This window comes from Apium graveolens, chromosome 7 (assembly GCF_009905375.1).
Source record: "Apium graveolens cultivar Ventura chromosome 7, ASM990537v1, whole genome shotgun sequence".
Lineage (NCBI taxonomy): Eukaryota > Viridiplantae > Streptophyta > Magnoliopsida > Apiales > Apiaceae > Apium > Apium graveolens.
Genome location: NC_133653.1, coordinates 254,990,845 through 255,007,987, shown reverse-complemented (window position 1 = coordinate 255,007,987; position 17,143 = coordinate 254,990,845). Strand labels below are relative to the sequence as shown.

Below are 17,143 nucleotides of genomic sequence, written 5' to 3'. Positions count from 1 at the left end.
TATGGGAACTCGTATCTACTGTGATGAAGGTGAAACGGAATAAATGTTTAGACAGTACTTTCTCTTTTTGTTTTTTGATATTGTACGAAACTCTATTCTAAAGGACATGTAAAATATGCCCCAGAGAGTAAACAAATATAAAACAATTAAGTATAATACGATTTCACAACACATTTGAACATAATGAACCAAATATCTAAGCAGGATTCAGCACAATTGAACCAATTCTAAGAACTACATGAAATTTAACAAAAGTTTCAACTAAGCATAAATTGAGCCTATTTAATACAAGGACAATATGAGTAGCTATTAGGGGAATAGAAATGTTATTATCTAAAAGAAATAAGTGAACTGTGGGAAACAATCCTAGAATGTTCCCTATATTTTATATTGCTACTGTGAAAAGTATTATCAGAAAGAAAATTCATGAAGTATTAAGTGAACAGTAAAAAACATTCCCTCGAATAAGTAGCATCATAAAAAATTGTGATAAAACTAGAAATTAAGCTGTTATATAAAGGGAAATATATATATACATACATACATATATATATAGCATCAAGGATGAGAGCTGATCGATGAAGGTTTATCCCTACTAGGCTACAAATGATGTGAAAGACACAAGTATACTCCCTTCACATAGGACTTAATACATTTATTCATTGAATTTTATGCTTGATAAATGCGTTATTTCCGTCTAGTCTTGTTGCTCTTATGTCGCATGTATGAATACATATCGTTGACATAAAGAAAACAAGTTTCCTACAGTGTAACTGCAATATTCTCCACTCACTTTTTCCTCAATTACTCCTACTCAACCATTCCCACAATCAAACTCTAGTGAACCAAATAGCTGCCAATTAGAATTATGCATATCTAAGATCGAATTATGTACATTCAAATCAGGTGTAATATTCTACAAACAATAGCGCTATATGATACCGCATATGTACCTTTTTGTTATCTCTTTTATCACTTATACATGCAATGTACACCCAAATCAATTACAACCTCAGAAATTCCTTGATCTACCACAGGAACCTTTTTCTCATAAAGAATTATTTCCTATCTAAACAGCACCAACACATTGCATCTCAAACTGCATATGGTAACAATAGCACAGTGAAGTAGCCAGATATACAAAGACATTCAACTGATCAGCACTAGAGTAGATATAATTTGTCAAAAACGAAACATATTTGGTGAAGTTACTCGTGACATTGGGTTTTATGTGTGGTGGTGATAACAGCCATTCAAATGCAACAAACTGTGGGTTTTCTTTTAAAGCCTATGCCACAAAAAGAGTCCGGTTCCAGGGCAGATGAAGAACATGCATGTGACTCTTGTAGAAGGATCCTCAGTGACCCATCTCTTCATCGATACTACAGTCTCGAATGCAAGGTAAGTCACATATACAAATATGCACAACCAAGTGTTCATTTTTGCCTCAAAAGCATTTTTCTACTCATCCATATATATTCATGTAATTGCTCATTTGAAAACAAAACCACCTTGTTCAGATAAAGACATTTTCAAGAAAGGCAAAAAGCTCAGATCCCCCATTTCTAGCAGTTAAAAAAAGAGGAGCCGTGGATGATGCTGAAAATGCAGCTTTCGCCAGCCACCTAATTCTCAACGGTGAAGTTAAGGAAGGGAAAAAGAACAAAAGGAAAGGAACCCCTCAAAGGGCTCCCTTCTTTTAATTTTTTCTAAACTGAAGACAACATGTTAATGCCATAGCCTTGAATCTCATTATCGTACTTGGTACTTTTTAAGAAAAATGAGTGGTTTTATGTTCTGTTTTATGATTTTATGAACTATGGAATCTCGTATTCACATGTTTCGATCAATCATGATTTGTGGAGTCTATATTCTGGTTTTTTATTGCACATAATATGTTGGCTTTATAAACCAATCACTTATTTTCAACCAAATTATTTTTATTCAGATGCCAATTATTTGAATTGCAAGACGTAGCTCACCTGAATGCTTCTTATGCAACTCAAAAAGAAGTTTCTGTCAATGATTGACAGACCAAATCTGTCATGCCGAGAAGCCTTGGAAATCCACATCTAAGCCAGTCTAATCAATTAAAGATATAAGAGATTAGAACTCTAAAATTCAAAAGGAAACATTAGTTATAAAGCAAAAAAATACTCATATAGGGAGAAAGAAGTAATTGAGATAATAACCTCCATTCATAATCTAATTTCTCGGGTAGTGGTACCACCGTAATCTTCATAGTAATCCTTTGCTCATGTTCAGCAATACCTCAAGGGTTCTCAACTTTGATAGTATAGTCTCTGACTCCGGTTCATAGTCCAGCGCAGACATGCAAAATTCGATATTTTCAAAGTAGCTAGTTACAACTTACAACCATGCAACCCCTCTATTGAAACATCAAAAAAAGAATTTGTGACATTAAGGTATTGCCGTTAACAAGAAACCTAACCAAAATTGTATGTAAGAAAGTAATGAGCTAGAAAATGATGAATTCTTTCCCTGGTTGAGTGACAGATTGGTCAAATAAATTATAATCCAACAAATTTAATCTTAAAAAAATCAACAACGCAGAAAATAGGAGAATTAATTAGCTAAGATCGGATGTCCTCAGCTGTTTACTGAAGAAAATCATTGGAGAAGTATGTGAAACTGGGTAAACCGAGATTTCTAGAATACACAAGGGAAGTGTCCGTTTTTTAACGCACTGCAATTTCAATACTCACAAAATAGATATTTTTATGGTATCAATAAAATATTAACCGCAGGTAAATCAATAAATCAATCATACCCGGTAAATACATGACAGTGCTCATTTTAAAGAATGAATATGTTGTTTGCTCAAAAGACCCCAGCTTGTGCACATATATGTGTCTTGGAGGTATAAACTCATATACAATGATATATAAAAGTATGTAAGAGTAAGCAGAATAATGATTTTTTTCGCATGTGACTTACCTATACCGTAAGAACCGTCTTCCTCCTTATATCTTAATGTCTCCGGACCAAAAACTCATGCCTGTTGCCACATCCAAGATTAAGCCGTATCATTTTTTCTTGATTACAATTAACACCGGAGACTGTAATTAGCGATTTGCTCAACCACTTATACTATTTGAAATCGGCAACTGAACCGAGATATTGTTGAAAATATGATACTACTTATATTTGTTAATCGAATAATTTGATAAAACCCTAAAAACACCGACTAATGCAATTCACAGTGTAAAATCGAATAGTTGAATAATATATAATCGAGATGTCGAAATCCAAGAACAGTGTAGGGAACCAGCTGACCAATTCCGATAAGTTAAATTTAGAGAGACGAGAGTGTAATTATTAATTAATTAAAAAAGTATAATTCTTCCACCCACACTTCCAAACACGTACTTGGATATGCACGAAAAACCGATCCGGCTGGGTTTTAAACGGGCTTTAAAAAAGTCCAAATTTTTTTAAAATGAATTGGGCCGAGTTTTTTTCAAATTGGGTCAGGCAGGAACGGACCGGGCTTCCTCTAAAATATGAGGCATGTTTTAGGCCCGCGAGTCGTATGGGATCGGGCCGAACAGGGCTTTATTCGGTTTTTTTATTTATATATTTTATTTTATTTTATGTTTTGTACCTCGATTTATAAGTAGTTTAGATACCAAAAAAATAATATCTCGAAACTCTAACCATTGTTACTTTCTTTTTGTGATAAATCAAGAAATACATATTTCCAAATATTCATTACATCAGGCAAGCCCGTCGTATTAGGTTTTTTAAGTTTGAAGCTACCGTAATTCATTGATGTTGTTGTTGTCTTGGTGGCTTATTAAAAATAAAGGATAACAGAAAATTGTCAATCCTGTTATTGGCCTTACCACGGAGCAACATTACTAATGGGACTGAGAAACTGCAAACTTGCAAACTAGTAATAAAAAAAATTGGATTTTTATTTATTCGGGTCAAACCGGGCTTCTATCCAAGCTTGTTTAAATCTGGACTTTTATCCAGCCTTTTATACGAATTTTCATATTTCGGATCGGGCCAGATTTTCAAGAAAAAATGAGGCACGTTGTCGGGCTTTTTTTCAGATTAGGCTTTTCGAGTTTTTTTCCGAATCGGATCGGATCAGATCGGATGTGACATACCTCTCATATCTCCTCAGCGGATTCGATCGAAGGTTCTTTAATTTTACTATATGCATATATTCATGCCACATATAATACTATAAGAATTTTCTTGGGATTATTTTCCGAACTATTTTGGTGTAGCACGGTTTAAAAGTCATGTGCATGATGGGACATGTGCTTTTTTTAACTTTAATTACAGTTTAATTTCATTTGTTTTTAATTTCCGTACAAATCAGATGGTGACATATTATAGAAGGGAATGCCACATCAGCTCGATCGATGTCTGTCAGATTCTACTTAATGGAAGGACTCGATTCAAACGATTGGAAACGTTTAAGGACCATTGCGGCCTATCAAATAAAACAGAAATAGTTCAGCGGCTTGTCAGTTTATTTTCCCGTTTATAAAACTCAAAGACGAGGCTTTGCCATAAAATCTACTATGCTGACTTTTTTGAAGTTTCAAACAGTATCACTCGGTTCATTCATGCTGCTCTCAAGTACTCACTAGGCTATATTTTTTTTTTTTTTTGACGAAACTCACTAGGCTATATTAATTCAGCCAATCAGCTGCATCGGAACTCTCTCTGCTGAAACACAATATGCATATATGCAATGACAAGTTTTCTGTCCAGAATTACGTTTTTCTTGAGCTCCTTGGGTAGCAACGGAACTGATCACTTCAAGGATCAGTTCTTTCTTTATTCTTTCTGATATTGCCGGCGGATTATCAATGTTTATTTAATGATGGCGGCTTCAAGAACCTTCAGTGAGATGCTGATTTCTTGGCAACATGACAAGTCTTGAAGCGCTTCATGCTGATCCCTAAAAATTGTCATGAATGAAGGTTCATGCTGATAAATGTTTAGACACCACTTTCTCTTTTTGTTTTTTGATATTGTACGAAACTCACTTCTAAAGGACATGTAAAATATGCCCCAGAGAGTAAACAAATGTAAAACAATTAAGTATAATACGATTTAACAACACGTTTGAACATAATGATCCAAATATCTAAGGATTCAGCACAATTGAACCATTTCTAAGAACTACATTAAATTTAACAAAAGTTTCAACCAAGCATAAATTGAACCTATTTAATACAAGGACAATATGAGTAGCTATTAGGGGAATAGAAATGTTATTATCTAAAAGAAATAAGTAAACTGTGGGAAACAATCCTAGAATGTTCCCTATATTTTATATTGCTACTGTGAAAAGTATTATCAGTAAGAAAATTCATGAAGTATTAAGTGAACTCATATTTTATATTTATACATATATATATAAATATAACATCAAGGATGAGAGCTGATCGATGAAGGTTTATCCCTACAAGGCTACAAATGATGTGAAAGACACAAGTATACTCCCTTCACATAGGACTTGCTACAAATGCGTTATTTCCGTCTAGTCTTGTTTCTCTCATGTCGCATGTATGAATACATATCGTTGACATAAAGAAAACAAGTAAATCCTACACTGTAACTGCAATAATCTCCACTCACTTTTTCCTCGATTGCTCCTACTCAACCATTCCCACAATCAAACTCCAGTGAACCAAATAGCTGCCAATTCGAATTATGCATATCTAAGATCGAATTATGTACATTCAAGTCAGGTGTAATATTCTACGAACAATAGCGCTATATGATACCGCATATGTAACTTTTTGTTATCTCTTTTATCACACTTATACATGAAATGTACACCCAAATCAATTACAACCTCAGAAATTCCTTGATCTACCACAGGAACCTTTTTCTCATAAAGAATTCTTTGCTAGATATACAGCACCAACACATTGCATCTCAAGCTGCATTTGGTAAAAATAGTACAGTGAAGTAGCTGGATATACAAAGACATTTAACTGATCTGCACTAGAGTAAATATAATTTGTCAAAAACGAAACATATCTGGTGAAGTTACTCGTGCCATTGGGTTTTATGTGTGGTGGTGATAACAGCCATTCAAATGCAACAAACTGTGGGTTTTCTCTTTAAAGCCTATGCCACATAAAGAATCTGGTTCCAGGGCAGATGAAGAACATGCATGTGACTCTCGTAGAAGGATCTTCAATGACCCATCTCTTCATCGATACTGCAGTCTCAAATGCAAGGTAAGTCACATATACAAATATGCACAACCAAGTGTTAATTTTTGTCTCAAAAGCATTTTTCTACTCATCCATATATATCCATGTAATTGCTCATTTAAAAACAAAACCACCTTGTTCAGGTAAAGGCATTTTCAAGAAAGGCAAAAAGCTCAGATCCCCCATTTCTAGCAGTTAAAAAAAGAGGAGCCGCAAATGATGCTGAAAATGCAGCTTTCGCCAGCCACCTAATTGTCAGCGGTAAGTTAAGGAAGGGAAAAGGAACAAAAGGAAAGGAATCCCTCAAAGGGCTCCCTTCTTTTAATGTTCTCTAAACTGAAGACAACATGTTAATGGCATAGCCTTGAATCTCATTATCGTATTTGGTACTTTTAAGAAAAATGAATGGTTTTATGTTCTGTTTTATGATTTTATGAACTATGGAATCTCGTATTCACAGGTTTCGATCAATCATGATTTGTGGAGTCTATATTCTGGTCTTGTTATTGCACATAATATGTTGGCTTTATAACCAATCACTTATTTTCAACCAAATTATTTTTATTCAGATGCCAATTATTTGAATTGCAAGAGGTAGCTCACCTGAAATGCTTCTTATGCAACTCAAAAAGAAGTTTCTGTCAATGATTGACAGACCAAATCTGTCATGCAGAGAAGCCTTGGAAATCCACATCTAAGCCAGTCTAATCAATTAAAGATATAAGAGATTAGAACTCTAAAATTCAAAAGGAAACATTAGTTATAAAGCAAAAAATATACTCATATGGAGAGAAAGAAGCAATTGAGATAATAACCTCCATTCATAATGTAATTTCTCGGGTAGTGGTACCACCGTGATCTTCATAGTAATCCTTTGCTCATGTTCAGCAATACCTCAAGGGTTCTCAACTTTGATAGTATAGTCTCTAACTCCGGTTCATAGTCCAGCGCAGACATGCAAATTCGATATTTTCAAAGTAGCTAGTTATAACTTACCACCATGCAACCCCTCTATAGAAACATCACAAAAAGAATTTGTGACATTAAAGTATTGCCGTTAACAAGAAACCTAACCAAAATTGTCTGTAAGATAGTAATGAGCTAGAAAATGATGAATTCTTTCCCAGGTTGAGTAACAGATGGTCAAATAAATAATAATCCAACAAATTTAATCATAAAAAAATCAACAGCGCGGAAAATAGGAGAATTAATTAGCTAAGATCGGATGTCCTCACCTGTATACTAAAGAAAATCACTGGAGAAGTATGTGAAACTGGGTGAACCCAGATTCCTAGTGTTGTGTATTTGTCTAGGGTTTAGGTATATTTCTGTGTATAAGGTGCAGAATGGAATATAGAATCAAGAGAAGAATTATGTATTCTGGGCTTCTAATATATTCTGTATATTTCAATCTTTTCAATCTTATTAAAAACAATATAATCTTCTCCTTTATATAATAGGAGAATATAAAACATCATACATGAATTAAAATAGATACATCTACTGAGTTCTTTGAACCATACTTAATGCAACCTCTTATATTCCTCTACATTCTCTGAACCAACAATATGCATGAATATTCCTGAATTCCAGGAGTTACTTTACTTGTTCAACATATTCCTCCCTTAAAGTAACTCCTTTCGATCCTTCATTCCCATCAGCCTTTTGTATGTATCAAATAGAGGTTTGGACAGCGGTTTGGTAAGTACATCTGCTATCTGATCATGACTTACTACATGACGCAACTCGACATCTTTTTCCTTCACATGCTCTCGAATAAAATGGAATCTAACATCAATGTGTTTACTTCTTTCGTGATGTACTGGATTCTTGGCGAGCTCAATCGCAGATTTGTTGTCGATTCTAATTTCTGTTGTTCCTTGCTGTGAGAACCTTAATTCACTGAGCAACCTTCTCAACCATATAGCATGACAGACACAATAAGATGCTGCCACATATTCTGCCTCACAAGTTGATAATGAAACTATAGGCTGCTTCTTAGAATACCATGTAAAAGCTGTATCTCCCATAAAAAACAAGTAACCAGATGTGCTTTTACGATCATCCACATCTCCACACCAATCACTATCAGAATATCCCAATAATTTATAATTTGCAGCCCTAGAATAAAATAGTCCCAAAGACTTTGTACCTTGAATATAACGCAGAATCCTTTTGATTGCCTTCCAGTGTTCCTGTTTTGGATCCTCCATGAATCTGCTTACTACCCCAACACTATATGCAATGTCAGGTCTTGTGCATGTAAGATATCTCAAGCTTCCCACCAAGCTTTGATATAAATTTTTCTCCACTGAAACTCCTCCCTCAAATTTAGAAAGCTTTGTGCCAAGTTCCATAGGTGTTGCCACTGGATTGCTATGTTCCATTCTGAATTTCTTTAAAATACTATCGGCATATGATTCTTGAGAGATAAATATTCCTGACTTATCTTGTTTCACTTCAATACCAAGGAAGTATCTCATCAAGCCCAAATCAGTCATCTCGAACTCTTGAGTCATCTCCTTTTTAAATTCTTTTATCATGTCTTCATTGTTCCCCATAAAGATAAGATCATCAACTTAAAGTGCAACAAGTAATAAATTACCTTGCCTTTCTTTGACATAAACAGCAGCTTCATAAGGACATTGCACAAATCCATTCTTCTTGAAATAGTTGTCAATACGTTTGTTCCATGCACGAGGCGCCTGTTTTAGGCCGTATAACGCCTTATACAATTTTAACACCATGCTCTCCTTTCCTTCTTTTGCATATCCAGGAGGTTGGTTCACATACACCTCCTCTTCTAGCTTGCCATTTAAAAAAGCTGATTTTACGTCCATCTGGTATATAGACCACCCATATTGAGCTGCTTGAGAAATTAGAAGCCTTATTGTCTCCATTCTGGCCACGGGTGCGAAGACTTCATCATAGTCTATTCCAGCCTTTTGCCGGTAGCCCTTTGCAACTAACCGCGCTTTGTATCTTTCTACTTCTCCTTGAGCATTCACCTTCTTCTTATAAACCCATTTAACATCGATAGGTTTACAATCTTCTGGAGGTTCCACAAGTTCCCAAGTTTTGTTCTTCTCAATTGCTTTGATCTCTTCATCCATAGCAGCCTTCCACTTCTTGTCTTGCACAGCTTCTTCAAAGCTCACATTCTCTGCATCCGCCACCAAACACACCAGGTGTACCTCACTTGTTGTTTGATATAAATCTTGCAAACTTTTGATTCTAGGATTCCGGGGCTCATCATCATTCACTTCATATTCTTCTGGTGCATCAATATTTGTTGGTGAGATTTTTGAAATTGGAATATCTTCATGTGATTCTTTTTCTGGTGCTTTACTCCAGTTCCATGCATCATCTTCTTGTATATATGCATCACGACTTACATCCACCTTCATTGTGATTGGGTCAAAAAACCTGTAAGCTTTTGTTTTTTCATCATACCCGATGAATATATACTTCTTGCTCTTGTCGTCCAACTTTGTCCTTCTTTGATCTGGTATATGAGAATATGCTATGCTCCCAAAGACTTTTAGATGCGACACAGTAGGCTTCCTTCCACTCCACAATTCTTGAGGTGTTTTATTCCCCAAGTTTGAATGTGGGCAGCGATTCTGAATATAAACAGCACACTGTACTGCTTCTGCCCAGAGTTCTTTTGGCAGTCCCTTGCCTTTTAACATCGCTCGAACCATATCCAGAATAGTCCGGTTTTTCCTCTCAGCCACACCATTCTGCTGTGGAGAATATGGAGCTGTTAAGAATCTTCTAATGCCTTGCTCTTCACAATATTCTGTGAAAGCATTTGATGTATATTCTCCGCCTCTATCAGAACGCAGTGCCTTGATATACATTCCAGTCTTCTTTTCCACCAAAATTTTGAATTTCTTGAATACTTTTAAGGCCTTGGATTTTTCATTCAAGAAATAAACCCATGTTCTTCTAGAATAGTCATCAATAAAGGTTATGAAGTACCTTTTAGAACTATATGACTGGGGTGTGATAGGACCACAAATATCAGTGTGCACCAACTCGAGAGGTTTTGCAGCACTATATATAGCCTTCTTCTGGAAAGAATTCCTTGTTTGTTTTCCCAGAACACATTCTTCACAAAAGCTTCTTGTAAGATCCATGCTTGGCAGTCCATGAACCATTCCTTTGCTTGCCATCTCCTTTAAACCTCCATAGTGTAAGTGTCCCAATCGCCTGTGCCATAAGGATGCTTTGTCCTCCATCTTCATTTGCATACATGTCTGTTGTATATTTCTCAAATTTAATTTGAACATCCGATTTTGAGACATTTGTACACGTGCTATCATCCTGCCACTTTTGTCCTTCATGAACATTGCTTTTTCTCCCATGAAAATAGAATATCCTTTTTCAACCAATTGTCCAAGGCTAAGAATATTGTTTTTCATGTTTGGAACATAAAAAACATCTTCTATTTTTCCTCTCCTGCCATCCTTTCCAGGGAAACACACATCACCCTTTCCTTTAACTTCAATTTTTGATGCATCTCCAAAAGATACATGTCCAAAATCTACCTCCTTTAAATTAGTGAAAAGATGCTTGAGACCAGACATATGGTTGCTGGCGCCGCTGTCAAGATACCAAAGAACATCATCTTCTGGAATCATATCTTTGTAGGCCATTAGCAGAATATCATCTTTCTGTTGCTCCTCCGTTTTGGCCAAATTTGCATTCTCCTCGACCTTTTTAAACCAGCAATCTTTGGCAAAGTGTCCAAACTTGCCACAATTATAGCATTCATTTGTTCTGCTACCTCTGCCAGGGGCTGTTCTTCCACCTCTGCCGCGACTACGTCCTTGTCCGCGCCAATATTGTTGATTTGCTTGCACCTTTTTTTCATAATTGTTGCTTATGTGTCCACGTCCTCTACCTTGATTAAAATTCTGATTTGCACGGCCACGTCCTCTTCCTCTGGAATATTGTGTGTACAACGCCTTATCTTTGTCTTCCACAGAAACATTACTTTTCAGTACTTGAGATTCCGTCTCCTCCTTCTTTACCAGCCTTTCTGAATATGCTTGCAAGGATCCCATAAGTTGATCCACGGTCATGGTCTCCGTATCATTTGATTCCTCAATAGAGATGCCAACAAGTTGCAACTTTGTATTCAAAGATCTCAGAATCTTCTCATTGACACGAGAATCCTCAATTTTTTCTCCATAATTCTTCATTTGGTTTACCACAGAGGAAACCCTTGTAAAATAATCTGGAACAGATTCTGTCTCTTTCATTTGCAATGATTCAAATTCTCCACGTAGAGTTTGTAATCGTACCTTTTTTACTTTGTCGACTCCTTTGAAATTATTCTGCAGAATCTCCCAGGCCTCCTTTGCTTTTGTTGCAGATGCAACTTTTTCAAACATGGCTTCATCTAAGCCCATGTGTAATATTGACAAAGCTTGTTGATCTTGCTTCCGTGACTTTGCTAGAGTATTTTTCTGCGCCTGATTCAACGCACCTTCATTCTCTGGTTCATCGTAGCCTTTCTCTACAACTTCCCATGCCTCCTGTGAGCCAAGTAGAGCCTTCATGCGTATACACCAGTGTGCATAATTATCTTTGGTAAGTTTTGGAACAGATAGAAAATTATTCATCCTTGGATAGCTCTGGTACCAATCTGTTGTGTATTTGTCTAGGGTTTAGGTATATTTCTGTGTATAAGGTGCAGAATGGAATATAGAATCAAGAGAAGAATTATGTATTCTGGGCTTCTAATATATTCTGTATATTTCAATCTTTTCAATCTTATTAAAAACAATATAATCTTCTCCTTTATATAATAGGAGAATATAAAACATCATACATGAATTAAAATAGATACATCTACTGAGTTCTTTGAACCATACTTAATGCAACCTCTTATATTCCTCTACATTCTCTGAACCAACAATATGCATGAATATTCCTGAATTCCAGGAGTTACTTTACTTGTTCAACACCTAGAATACACAAGGGAAGTGTCCGTTTTTTAACACACTACGATATCAATACTCACAAAATAGATATTTTTATGATATCAATAAAATATTAACCGCAGGTAAATTAATTAATCAATCATACCCGGTAAATACATGAGGGTAATAGTTAAAAGTACCGACTTTTCGAAAGGATTATAGAAAAATAACGATTTCTGAATGACATGGTTGTAAATACCGGATGGAAGACACATTCATCATTGGGGTACTACATAATACACATTTGTGTCCGGAGTATAGTTTGTTACGCATTTATAATTAGGGTATTGTTTAAAAAAATCACCTAATACGCAAGTAGACATGGGGTATCATGAAGAATACCCAAGTGAAGAATGCGTGCTTCTCAAACACCCAGATGCCATATGCGTATTTCCGACTTACTTGATCCACATACCTCACCAGCTACAGCTCACAAACAGATAAAACATTGGATGTACTCAAATCTCTCTGTGCTCAAACTATTATATACACCTTCAGATTATTTGATTACTAGATTGAATGTTCGCGTTATAATATGTTTATATGAAGGAAGGCTGAGGTTTGATGATGGCTGAGGTTTGATGATGGTACGTGAAAAGGAGTTGCAAAAGAAGCGAGAGTTTAGGAAAAGGGGATGGATGATGCTTAGTATGCAATACGCATCTCCTGTTAGGGTATTTAAATGGGTAAAATTAGTCATCTTATTTAAGAATGGGTATTTTGGTTAATGATGACTTATAATCGCTTGTGCACAGATATGTGTCTTGGAGGTATAAACTCATATAAACTGATATATTACAGTATGTAAAAGTAAGAGAATAATGATTTTTTTTCGCATGTGACTTACCTATGCCGTAAGAACCGTCTTCCTCCTTAATTCTTAATGTCTCCGGACCAATTAACACCGGAGACCGTAATTAGGGATTTGCTCAACCCCTTATACTATTTGAAATCGGCAACTGAACCGAGATATTGTTGAAAATATGATACTATGTATATTTGTTAACCGAATAATTTGATAAAACCCTAAAAACACCGACTAATGCAATTCACAGTTTAAAATTGAATAGTTGAATAATATATAATCGAGATGTCGAAATATTTGATTTTTTATTTATATATTTTATTTTATTTTATATTTTGTACCTCGATTTATAAGTAGTTTAGATACCGAAAAATAATATCTTAAAATTCTAACCATTGTTAATTTCTTTTTGTGATAAATCAAGATATACATATTTCCAAATATTCATTACATCAGGCAAACCCGTCGTATTAGGTTTTTTAATTTTGAAGCTACTGTAATTCACTAATGTTGTTGTGGTCTTGGCGGCTTATTAAAAATAAAGGATAACAGAAACTGTTATTGGCCTTAGCAACATTACTAATGGGACTGAGAAACTTCAGACTTGCAAACTAGTAATAAAAAAATTGGATTTTTATTAATCCGGGACAAACCGGGCTTCTATACAAGCCTTTTTAAATCCAGACTTTTATCCGTCCTTTTATCTGGATTTTCAGATTTCGGGTCGGGCCGGATTTTCAAGAAAAAATGAGGCACGTTGCCGGGCTTTTTTCCAGATCGGGTTTTTCGAGTTTTTTTCCGAATCGGATCGGATTAGATCGGGTGTGACATACCTCTCATATCTCCTCAGCTGGTTCGACCGAAGGTTCTTTAATTTTACTATATGCATATATTCATGTCAGATCTATACTATACTATTATAAGCAAAACATATGATAATTTGGTTGGTTGGTTCACATCTTCCTAAAAAGTCTTTTCTCACCTTCCAAAATAAAGTTTAAACAATTATAATTTAATTAGAAAAAATAAACCATATATTTAATATAACTACATATTCTTATGAATTATTATCCAACTTAATTTCTAATCACACTCAACTTCTATCTTATCTCTTTTATAGGGAAACCAACACTTTCAAGATTAATTTTAGTAATTCAAATTATAATATAAAAAAATAATTAATAAATCAAGAAAAAATTACCACTTTCATATAGGCCTTTACCGCATCCGCAAGTAAAGCGGAGGCCGTATTAGAAAGACTTATTAAGATTTATTATTTAAATTATAAGCAAACTAGGGGATAATTTGGTTAGGTAATTCACACTTTCTTAAAAAATCAGTTAACACCTTACAAAACAAAGATTAAACAATTATAATTTAATTAAAAAAGATAAACCATGTATCTAATATAACTATATATTCTTATGAATTATTATCCAACTTAATTTCTAATCACACTCGACTTCTATTTTACCTCTTTTATAGGAACAAAACATTTTCAAGATTAATTTCAGTAATTCAAATTATAATATAACAAAATAATTAATAAATCAAGAAAAAAAATCAGTATTAAGAAAAACAATATCATATCATTCAAATACACCACTGCTATTCACTACCACTTTCATATAGGCACTGCATCCGCACAGTAAAGCGGAGGTCGTAGTAGAAATACTTATTAAGATTTTAACTATTTAAATTTTGAATTTTTCAATAATATAATACATATAAAATAATATGTAAATATTTTAACTTCATTAATCTCAATAATACATACTTATTATTTTTCTTAAATTATTTTGATATAAAATAATAAAATTACAAATGTTATAATCAGTCCATGCATCGCACGAGTTATATGCTAGTATAATACTACAACAATTTTCTTGGGATTATTTTCAGAAATATTTTGGTGTAGTAGTACAGTTTAAAAGTCATGTTTAGGACATGTGCTTTGTTTTTTAACTTTAATTACAGTTTAATTTCATTTGTTTTAAATTTCCGTACAAATCACATGGTGCATGTTAGAAGGGAATGTCACGTAAGCTTGATTTACGTCTGTCAGATTCTACTTAACGGAAGGACTCGATTCAAACGATTGGAAACGTTTAAGGACCCAGTTTGCGAAATTTTTTGTTCAGGACCTATCGAATAAGAAAGGAATAGTTCATGACTTGTCAATTTATTTTCCCGTTTATAAAACTCAAAGACCAGGCTTTGCCATAAAACCTACTATGCTGACTTTTTCGAAGTTTCAAACAACATCAATCGGCTCATTCATGCTGCTCTCAAGTACTCACTAGGCTATATTAATTCAGCCAATCAGCTGCATCGGAACTCTCTCTGCTGAAACACAATATGCATATATGCAATGACAAGTTTTCTGTCCAGAATTATGTTTTTCTTGAGCTCCTTGGGTAGCAACGGAACTGATCACTTCAAGGATCAGTTCTTTCTTTATTCTTTCTGATATTGCCGGCGGATTATCAATGTTTATTTAATGATGGCGGCTTCAAGAACCTTCAGTGAGATGCTGATTTCATGGGAACTTGACAAGTCTTGAAGCGCTTCATGCTGATCCCTAAAAATTGTCATGAATGACCAGGCAAGGCCAAATAATCAATAGAGTATTATATGGCATGAATAATATGAGCCTAATCTTCTACAACAAAGTAATATGCAAGGAGCTGAAAAAAATAGGAATAATATGGATTTGTGCCTCGAAAGATAAAATGAATTTTATTGACCTGGAATGCCGGCTCAAAATTGTATATTATGAAGTTGAAAGTCATAATTAAACTATTACGATTTTCTTCTGCCTCCACAATCTGAGATCTCAATCTGCTCTCTTTAGTTGACAAGGTGTTCTGTTAGTTGTCGGTGTGGCTACATTGAACCTTTAGACTGTGTCTGCATAGGTGAGGTCTACAAATAAAGTTTCTTATTTTGAAAATCCCGAAGATTCTGATAGCATTGTTAAGCTGTTTAACAACTTCAAAGTAATCCCCAAGTTCAGAAATCAGAGGACCAACTCAGCTCATATTAAACCGTCAACTATCTGCTATGAGCTCCAGAGCCGAGAATGAATCCAGAACTCCACCAGACCTGATTCAAAACTGCTGCAGCATTCTAATATTTGTCAAAGCTGGAACACGTACGCCGGAAGCATCTATGCAAATTTATCTTTTCTGATGCAGTATTTTGGCCAGGAATATGAGCTGAAAACTTCACTCCAGACAGACTACAATTTTAAATTTCTGCTGAAGAATTTTACCTGAAGCCGTAAGCTTTTCTGAAGCTTCATTAAGTGCCCTCGAATTCAAAATCCGGGGAAGATGAAATGCCAAAAAATAAAAGAGAACGACAGCTACTCAAACTTTCAAGAACTTCAATAATCCATCTGATAACTAGCACTCAAGTTGAAATATCGCAAATAATCCATCTGATAACTCTTCAAGCAAAGGCCATTCAGGGAAAGGTTATAGGGATTTTGTTAACCTGCAACACAAACTCGAAAATGCACTTTTTCAGCACAACAACAATCACAAGCAAAAATACTGAAGAATGAATTATAAAAGCATGGCAGAATTTTTAAAGTGCTAATCTCGCAACTGCAAGATGCTAAAATATGTACATGTTCATGGACTTGGCCATGACTTCACATTTCAGAAACATGTTCACCATTAGTTTAATGGAAAGATTTTTACGAATCTTCTGGAGAACAGCAATACCTCACCACGTTGACAACTTCTTTGTCTGGATATATGATTTTCTCAGGCTCAAATTCAGAAAATCTTATTAAAAAAAAATTAAAGTACAAAAACCTGGCTTTAAGCCAGAGCCATAGGCACAAAATCAGAAAATCTATAAGCCTGAGACAGAGGCTACAAATCAAAACACATAAGCCCGGGCAACAGGCAATAATTCAAAAAAAAACAGGATTTATGTCCGGTTTACTCAACAGCCCCCCTAAGTTTACTCAAAGTTATTCAAATTTTGATATAAAGAGTGAAAAGCAAAACAAAAAACCCCTAGTCCCCGGTTCCTTATTACTACAGGACCCCGTACCTCGGACAAGAAAAAATATTTTTTTTCAAATTACTCAAAGTTTTTGAACTTTGGATATAAGGAGA

At 34.9% G+C, this 17,143-nt stretch overlaps 1 long non-coding RNA gene across 1 annotated transcript; it reads right to left on the bottom strand.

Annotated features, from left to right (window-relative positions):
• Positions 1-5,778: 5,778 nt before the first annotated feature.
• Positions 5,779-12,814, bottom strand: LOC141675033 (uncharacterized). Its single transcript, XR_012555861.1, has 4 exons — positions 12,510-12,814; positions 7,028-7,223; positions 6,816-6,916; positions 5,779-6,460 (listed from the first exon to the last, which is right to left on the bottom strand). It is a non-coding gene; the product is annotated as an uncharacterized LOC141675033 (long non-coding RNA).
• Between the last annotated feature and the right edge of the window lie 4,329 nt (positions 12,815-17,143).